Source organism: Cibotium barometz, chromosome 29 (assembly GCF_041138505.1).
Source record: "Cibotium barometz isolate CiBa-2024 chromosome 29, ASM4113850v1, whole genome shotgun sequence".
Taxonomy (NCBI): Eukaryota; Viridiplantae; Streptophyta; class Polypodiopsida; order Cyatheales; family Cibotiaceae; genus Cibotium; species Cibotium barometz.
In genome coordinates this window covers 25,329,478-25,337,951 of record NC_141074.1, presented here as the reverse complement: position 1 = coordinate 25,337,951, position 8,474 = coordinate 25,329,478, and positions in this window count along the sequence as shown.

Genomic DNA, 8,474 nt, shown 5'->3' with positions numbered 1-8,474 from the left:
CATCACATCCATTCATCCATTTTCATTTATCTGATTCATATCACTTCCATCCATCCATTTACATCTATCTAATTCTTATCACATCTCATCACATCTATTTATAGAATGTAAGAGAATTCTAATTTTATGATATAAAGGTTCTTTACGCATCTAATTAGGCATAAAGATAACTTTAGTAGGAATAACACTTTTATAAAAATCCTTTTATGCATCTATTTATGCATAAATTTAATTTTAAGGAAAATAACACTTTCGAATTAAAAATAAACCTTTTATGCATTTTAATATGCATAAATTACATTTTAATGAGAATAACACTTTCAAAATAAATCTTTTATGCATCTATTTATGCATAAATTTAATTTTAATGAAAATAATACTTTCAAAATAAAAATAAATCTTTTGTGCATTTTTCTATGCATAAAATCAAAATTGATAAGAATAACTCTTTTGGAATAAAAATAAATTTCTTTATGCATCTTTCTATGCAAAAAATCAAAATTGATGAAAATAACTCTTTTGAATTAAAAATAAAATTCTTTATGCATCTTTCTATGCATAAAATCAAAATTGATAAGAATAACTCTTTTGAAATAAAAATAGATTTCTTTATGCATCTTTCTAAGCATAAAATAAAAATTGATGAAAATAACTCTTTTGAAATAAAAATAGATTTCTTTATGCATCTTTCTATGTATAAATCCAATTTAGTAGGAATTACACTTTTAGAATAAAAGAATTTCTCTTATGCATCTTCCCATGCATAAAAACTTAATCCAATGAAAAATAGCTCTTTTAAAATAAAAACTTTCTTTTATGCATCTATTTATGCATAAATTCAATTATGATGAAAGTCACTCTTTTATAATAAAACAATTTCTTTTATGCATCTAATTTATGCATAAAATCCATTTATGATAAAAATCACACTCTTAATATAAAAAATCTTTTATGCATATGTTTATGCATACAAATCATTTATGATGAAAATCACACTTTTAATATAAAAAAATCTTTTATGCATATGTTTATGCATACAAATCATTTATGATGAAAATCACTCTCTTAATATAAAAGAATTTCTTTTATGCATACAAATCATTTATGATGAAAATCACTCTCTTAATATAAAAGAATTTCTTTTATGCATCCATTTATGCATAAAAATCATTTATGATAAAAATAACACTTTTATAATCAAAATAATAATTTCAATATGCTTCCTTCTATGCATAGAATTTAATTCTAAAGAAAGTAACACTTTTTTAATAAAATATTTTTAGCATGCATTTTTCTATACCTAGGATGAAAAATAACACTTTAATACATACGATGGGAATTACTCTTTTTGAATAAAAAAAAGTAAAACTTATATTACACAATTTTAGAAAATTTTGCCATAACCTCCTTTGTATGGCTGACCATTTTTTAATTTTTAACTCTCTAAAATTAATTGGAATTTCACCAAGAGTATTTAAATCATTCTAATGTAAACATTTTCTACTTATTTTAAGAGAAACATTACCACCTTTGCATGCCACCTCACACTTGGTGACATGGCATGCCACATCATGGAATTGCCACATCAACCATAATAGTGCCACATGTCAAGAGAATGCCATGTGTCATGCATGCATGTGACACGTGGCACCTCCTTCCCACCTCCCCTTTTTTTTCAAAAATATATTTTTGAAAAAGTTAATTTAGTAATTTAGAGAAATAAAATATAGAATTTTAAATAATAAAATATATATAACTTATTAAATAAAAGAATTTAAAACCACTAATTTTAAAGGATTATATTTTGGAATTAGATCAATAATATTATTATTAAAGTTCATATTATTCAATTAAAAAAAATAAAATTTTAAGTTTAATATTTCTTGAAAATATTTTATGTAGAATAAACCTTTGAATAAAATTTGAAAAAAATATATTATAAAAAAAAGCAGTTATATAATTATAAAATAAAAGATAAATTTAATGATATATTTATATATCTAGTAATGATAAATATTTAGACTTGTTAATAAATATTATTAATAATATTGATTTTAAGTGGATAATAGTTTATCTTTAATTATCTTGATGTTTATCTTAATTATCCAATCAATCTTAGATACGAAATCCAATGAGATTTGAAGTGGATAACCTATTTTTCCTATATAATCACATCTCTAGTACTATCCCACACTTATCTTTAGTACTATCCCATCATTGAGCCTTTATAATTTTTTCTCTCTTAGCTTCCTTGAGAATGGGTTCTCAAAGTTGTAGGAGTCGGAAACGTGATAGGACTAGACTTCCCCCCATCCACCAAGTTCAAGAGGAGGAGAGGAAAAGGGTAGCTCGTGAGAAAAAGAGAGAGTGGAGAGCACGTCAATGCGAGCAACACCTTCCATTGGTGATGATCCAAGCCTTGCTCCTCCTCTTCCACTTCCTCTCCCTCTGCCCTCTTCCCCCCCACTACCCCTTAGTTTAGATAATCCACATGAACCTGCCCTTCCTGAGTCCCCTTCTCTTCTACAAGAACCCACCCCCCTCCTTTGGGCGCCCATCGTGCGGATAGGAAAGAACTATCAAAGTCATGGGCACATCATCGTGCCCATGCAATCTTCCATTCCTATTTCAAAGACCTCACGCCTTCATCACAGGCATGTGTGCTTGATGCTTTGATCGATCTGCCCAACATGGCCAACTGCAGGGCACTTTCCGACATTGGAGGTCGAAGAGAGAGGAGAGTTGGCATGGCAGTGCTACAAAGTGTTCGTCATTCCTATATAGTTAACAAGAAGAGAAACTCTGCGGACGCTTTGGCTGCTCGTCGATGGGCTATTGTGGCACCCATAAGTAGCCCCCAAATGAAGGGTAAGGTTAGTGGCACATCTTGCATCCTTTCCATAGCACCACACGCACTTAGAGTTGGGTCTATTAGACGACAAAGTTTAGATGCCAATGAGGTTGGTGCTTTGTGGGAGAGTAGTGGTCGTGTAGCTAGGCATGATCGCCTACTAGATGAAACCACTAGAACCTTGATAGAAAGTTTTTGGGAGGAGAATTGTCGTGCCTCGCCAGTTTTCAAGAAAGCTTTGCGTAAGAGAGTGACAAGAGGAGTGTTCATTGAGCACGGTGCTTGCTTTCTTGAAATGACCCAAACTGAGTTGTACTCTCAGTTTGTGGCTTCATATCTAGAGCTTAAAATTGGGCAAAGGTCATTTGAGGGGTGTAAGCCTTGGTTTGTGAGGTACTCACGTCAGCGTGACACATGTTGTCGCTACCATGTTGAGTTCAAACTTTTTTATGATGTGTTCTGTTCTCTTAGTGGGCATAGAGAGTTGCCTCGTAGTCCTCGTGATTTCATCCACTCTCTTTTGTGTGCACGCACGGAGGATGCCCAGTTCCATAGGGATGCCTTGTGTGGAGAGCAATTGCACATCATGTGGTTCACTTGCACATCTACAAATGGTAGATCTTGATGCAAGTGACCAAGAGATAGTGCCATGGCAACGTTATGAGTATGTGACACACTAGCTCCAGAGTGGTTGGACAGTCCAGGAAGTTGCAGCTCGTGGACAAACATACACCACGTTGTCACTTCACAGCCACATTTAGGGAGTAGATCTACCCCTATATACGGCACAATCATTGTGCCAAGTGGTAGGATCATCAGTTTCGAGCATGCCTGGCAGAGTTTCCTATTGGTGTGGTCATCTCTGTGATTGATTTTGCAGAGAACTACACCTTCACACCTTTTCAGGAGATACAATCTGAGTATTACTTCTCAAAGTAGGTAATGGTTATATTTCATAATATTTGTTTCGTGTTTGAGCTATATTACTTATTTGATTTTTTGTGTCCTAAACGTCTATATTACTTACCTCACCAGGTTGCTATTATGGTCCACATTAGCTATCAACATGCAGAGGCTCATGTAGATGGGATAGTGAGTACCCCCGAGACCCGTGTCATTATTCGAGAGTATCATTTCTATATCAGTGATGATCGTTCACATGATGCACATTTTGTGCAACACTGTTTTCGTCTCCATGATGATTTTTTAGGAGATTGTGGGATCATACGTGGCTAGCGATGGGTTTGGTCGGATGGTTGTGGTGCACAGTTCAAGTCATCACGACAATTCTATTGGCTCTACAGGTAGTACTTATGGTTCTCTTATATTCGCAATTAAACTAAATTCACTAGAACATCTTAAAGAAAACAATAACTAAGACTATCTTTTATGGATTTATAGGTGGCATGTGTAGTCTAGTATCCAGTGATTTGGTCATTCTTCGAGACTGGTCATGGGAAGGGAGAGCATGATGATGCGGGCATGTGCGGCAGGATGCTCAGCGGTTCAGAGATGCGGGCCACGTAGTCGAGTGGTGCTCCCAACATTTGTGTGGGAGTGCAGCATCATCGTATCCCAAATGTGATGCTCGTATTGTCAGGAGATTTTTTTGGCATGTGGATGGTGGCATGATTGACTGTAGAGTCTCCCATGATTGTGACATAGTACCTGGCACCTTGGGCTTACATTCCATCAGGAGCATTTGCATGGCGGCCCCCATGATTTACACACGACGGTTTGCATGCTTCTGTGGAGCATGTATGGATGGCGATTGTCACATTGTGCCTCGAGAGGATAGGCAGATGCATGGATACATACATTCCTCTCCCCTGAGCATCCTTCACATCCAGTGTTGTCTGATGAGCACACAGGTCCTGCGTTCATGGTCAGTTATGATGACTTGACAGATTTGTTCTACAGGAGGGTGATGTATTTGCTGTTATTGCCAAACCAGTGAGGGAAATAGCGAGGGAGTAGACTACTATCTGATGAGTTGCACTAGGCCAAAGTGCATCCTTGACCAGGATACAGTGGATGATCATGTGTTTTCTTTTGATGCCCATAGCATGATTGTGGGCAGGCCGGTTCTACCAGCAGATTCGACTTCATCGGGAGAGTCTTGAGTTCCAACAGTGGAAGTGGGAGTTAGAGGCATTTCAGTTCTCTCATCTAGTGGTTGCTACCAGGCTCACTCTTGATCGAGTAGTACAGAGCCGAAAACACAGTTCTCACCCTCGTTTTTGGCTTCGAGTGGATGACCATGAGAGAATTCTAGAGCAGTTGAGAGCTAGAGAGGGTGCTGCTGACTAGATCTCTATCTTGATAGTGACTAAACTCAGACTAGCTGGGTTAGCTCACTTACATTGTACTTAGATTTTTTGGGAGTGACTAATCTCACTTACATTGTACTTAGATTTTTTGGGAGTGACTAATCTCAGAATAGCTGGGATAGCTCATTTTCAAAATACCTTGATCTTTTGAGTTAGTGGCTAAACCTAGAGTGGCTGTGTTAGCTCACATTCCGATGTACTTAGTTGATGTTTATATCATTATGAGTTTTCTCATTATTGAGGATCATTGCATTTTAGTTGATGTTCATGGTTTTCTGATTTTTTAACACTTTGGCTATCATATCGTTTGTTGAAAATCACCATCACCATATTGTTTGTTGAAAATCATCAAACTTTGCAAAACACTGGGCGCTAATTACTAACCCGAACATGCTCCGATCATGACCAAACTTTACAAGCATGTGGGGGTGCCCCCCCCCCACATGCTTGAAAAGTTGGGTCCCCATTGGAGCATGTTTGGGTACGATGGTATGGGGAAGGCCCGGATTTTCCATGGCCTCTTAAGCACCAAGAGACTTGAAAAATCCACACTGGGTGCTAATTACCAATCCAAACATGCTTCCATTGTGACCAAACTTTGCAATCATGTGGGGGTGGGCCCCTCCCACATGCTTGCAAAGTTTGGTTCCCATCGGAGCATGTTTGGGTATGATGGTATGGGGAAGGCCCGGATTTTCCATGGCCTCTTAAGCACCAAGAGACTTGAAAAATCCCCACTGGGTGCTAATTACCAATCCAAACATGCTCTGATTGTGACCAAACTTTGCAAACATGTGGGGGTGGGCCCCTCCCACATGCTTGCAAAGTTTGGTTCCCATCAGAGTATGTTTGGGTATGATGGTATGGGGAAGGCTTGGATTTTCCATGGCCTCAAGCACCATGAGACTTGAAAAATCTGCACTGGGCGCTAATTACCAATCCAAACATGCTCTGATTATGACCAAAATTTACAAGCATGTGGGGGTGTTCCCCCCCCACATACTTGCAAAGTTTGGTCCCCATCAGAGCATGTTTGGGTATGATGGTATGGGGAAGGCCTGGATTTTCCATGGCCTCTTAAGCACCAAGAGACTTAAAAAATCCACAGTGGGCGCTAATTACCAATCCAAACATGCTGCGATCATGACCAAACTTTGCAAGAATATGGGGGTGCCCCCCCCACATGCTTGCAAAGTTTGGTCCCCATCGGAGCATGTTTGGGTATGATGGTATGGGGAAGGCCCGGATTTTCCATGGCCTCTTAAGAGACTTGAAAAATCCACACTGGGTGCTAATTACCAATCCAAACATGCTCCGATTATGACCAAACTTTTCAAACATGTGGGGGTGGGCCCCTCCCACATGCTTGCAAAGTTTGGTTCCCATCGGAGCACGTTTGGGTATGATGGTATGGGGAAGGCCCGGATTTTCCATGGCCTCTTAAGCACCAAAAGACTTGAAAAATCCGCATGTGGGGGTGGGCCCCTCCCACATGCTTGCAAAGTTTGGTTCCCATCGGAGCATGTTTGGGTATGATGGTATGGGGAAGGCCCGGATTTTCCATGGCCTCTTAAGCACCAAGAGACTTGAAAAATCCACACTGGGCGCTAATTACCAATGCAAACATGCTCCGATTATGACCAAACTTTGCAAGTATGTGGGGGTGGGTAATTAGAGGCCATGGAAAATCCAGGCCTTCCCCATACCATCGTACCCATGCTCCGATTATGACCAAACTTTGCAAGCATGTGGGGGTGGGTCTCCCCCACATGCTTGCAAAGTTTGGTCCCCATCGGAGCATGGGTACGATGGTATGGGGAAGGCCTGGATTTTCCATGGCCTCTAATTACCAATCTAAACATACTCCGATTGTGACCAAACTCTGCAAGCATGTGGGGGTGGGCCCTCCCACATGCTTGCAAAGTTTGGTTCCCATCGGAGCATGTTTGGGTACAATGGTATGGGGAAGGCCCGGATTTTCCATGGCCTCTTAAGCACCAAGAGACTTGAAAAATCCACACTGGCCACCACTAATTACCAATCCAAACATGCTCTGATTGTCACTAAACTTTGCAAGCATGTGGGGGTGGGTCCCCCCGACATGCTTACAAAGTTTTGTCCCCATCGGAGCATGTTTTGGGTACGATGGTATGGGGAAGGCCCGGATTTTCCATGGCCACTTAAGCACCAAGAGACTTGAAAAATCCGCACTGGGCGCTAATTACCAATCCAAACATGCTCGGATTATGACTAAACTTTGCATGCATGTGCCCCCCACATGCTTGCAAAGTTTGGTTCCCATCGGGGTATGTTTGGGTACGATGGTATGGGGAAGGCCCGGATTTTCCATGGCCTCTTAAGCACCAAGAAACTTGAAAAATCCACAGTGGGCACTAATTACTAACCCAAACATGCTCCGATCATGACCAAACTTTGCAAGCATGTGGGGGTGGGCTCCCCCCCACATGCTTGCAAAGTGTGGTTCCCCCCATCGGAGCATGTTTGGGTACGATGGCATGGAGATTTTCAACAAACAATATGATAGCCAAAGTGTTAAAAAATTAAAAAAAAACAAGAACATCAACTAAAATGTAATAATACTCAATAATGAAAAAACTTATAATGATATAAACATCAAATAAGTACATCAGAATGAAAATGAGCTACCCCAGCTAGTCTGAGGTTAGTCACTGCCCATAAATCTAAGTACAACATTTGTAAGTGAGCTAACCCAGCTAGTATGAGTTTAGTCACTATCAATGGCAACCCAATCAAAATCGTCATCTCTAACTGCTGTGGTCGACGTGCATGTCGAGGCTGCTGTACACGTCGAGGAGGCTGTGTGCCAGCTACGAGGGTCGTCGAATATCTACGGCGGGGAGGTCTGCCTCAAAGGCAGGATCATGAGCTGGTGTCGGTGTACTCGGGAGCTCACGAGTCCCATAAGCTGCTATAGCCCTCTCCCTCTCTCTACGTCGTGCTACTGCAAGACGTCTCTGTCTGTAAACCCAAAATCTATAATCAGCAATGGTACGTGTCTGCAACTCTACTCGTGTAAGCTCCTCTGTTGTAAGGACACGCTGCTCATGAGAAGCAGCACTGCTGCTAGCACCATCACCCGAGGTGCCACTAGGACCAGCACCACACCCACACGCTCGTATGCTGTGATCTGGCTCTCGTGAAGGACTCTTTGGTATGCATCAAACTCATGTGCACTCCACTTAATCTCTGGAGGCACCTCAGGCTCCTGATCTCTGTCATCGGCCGCGTCGAGTCCCAAGTCAGTAGTAGCT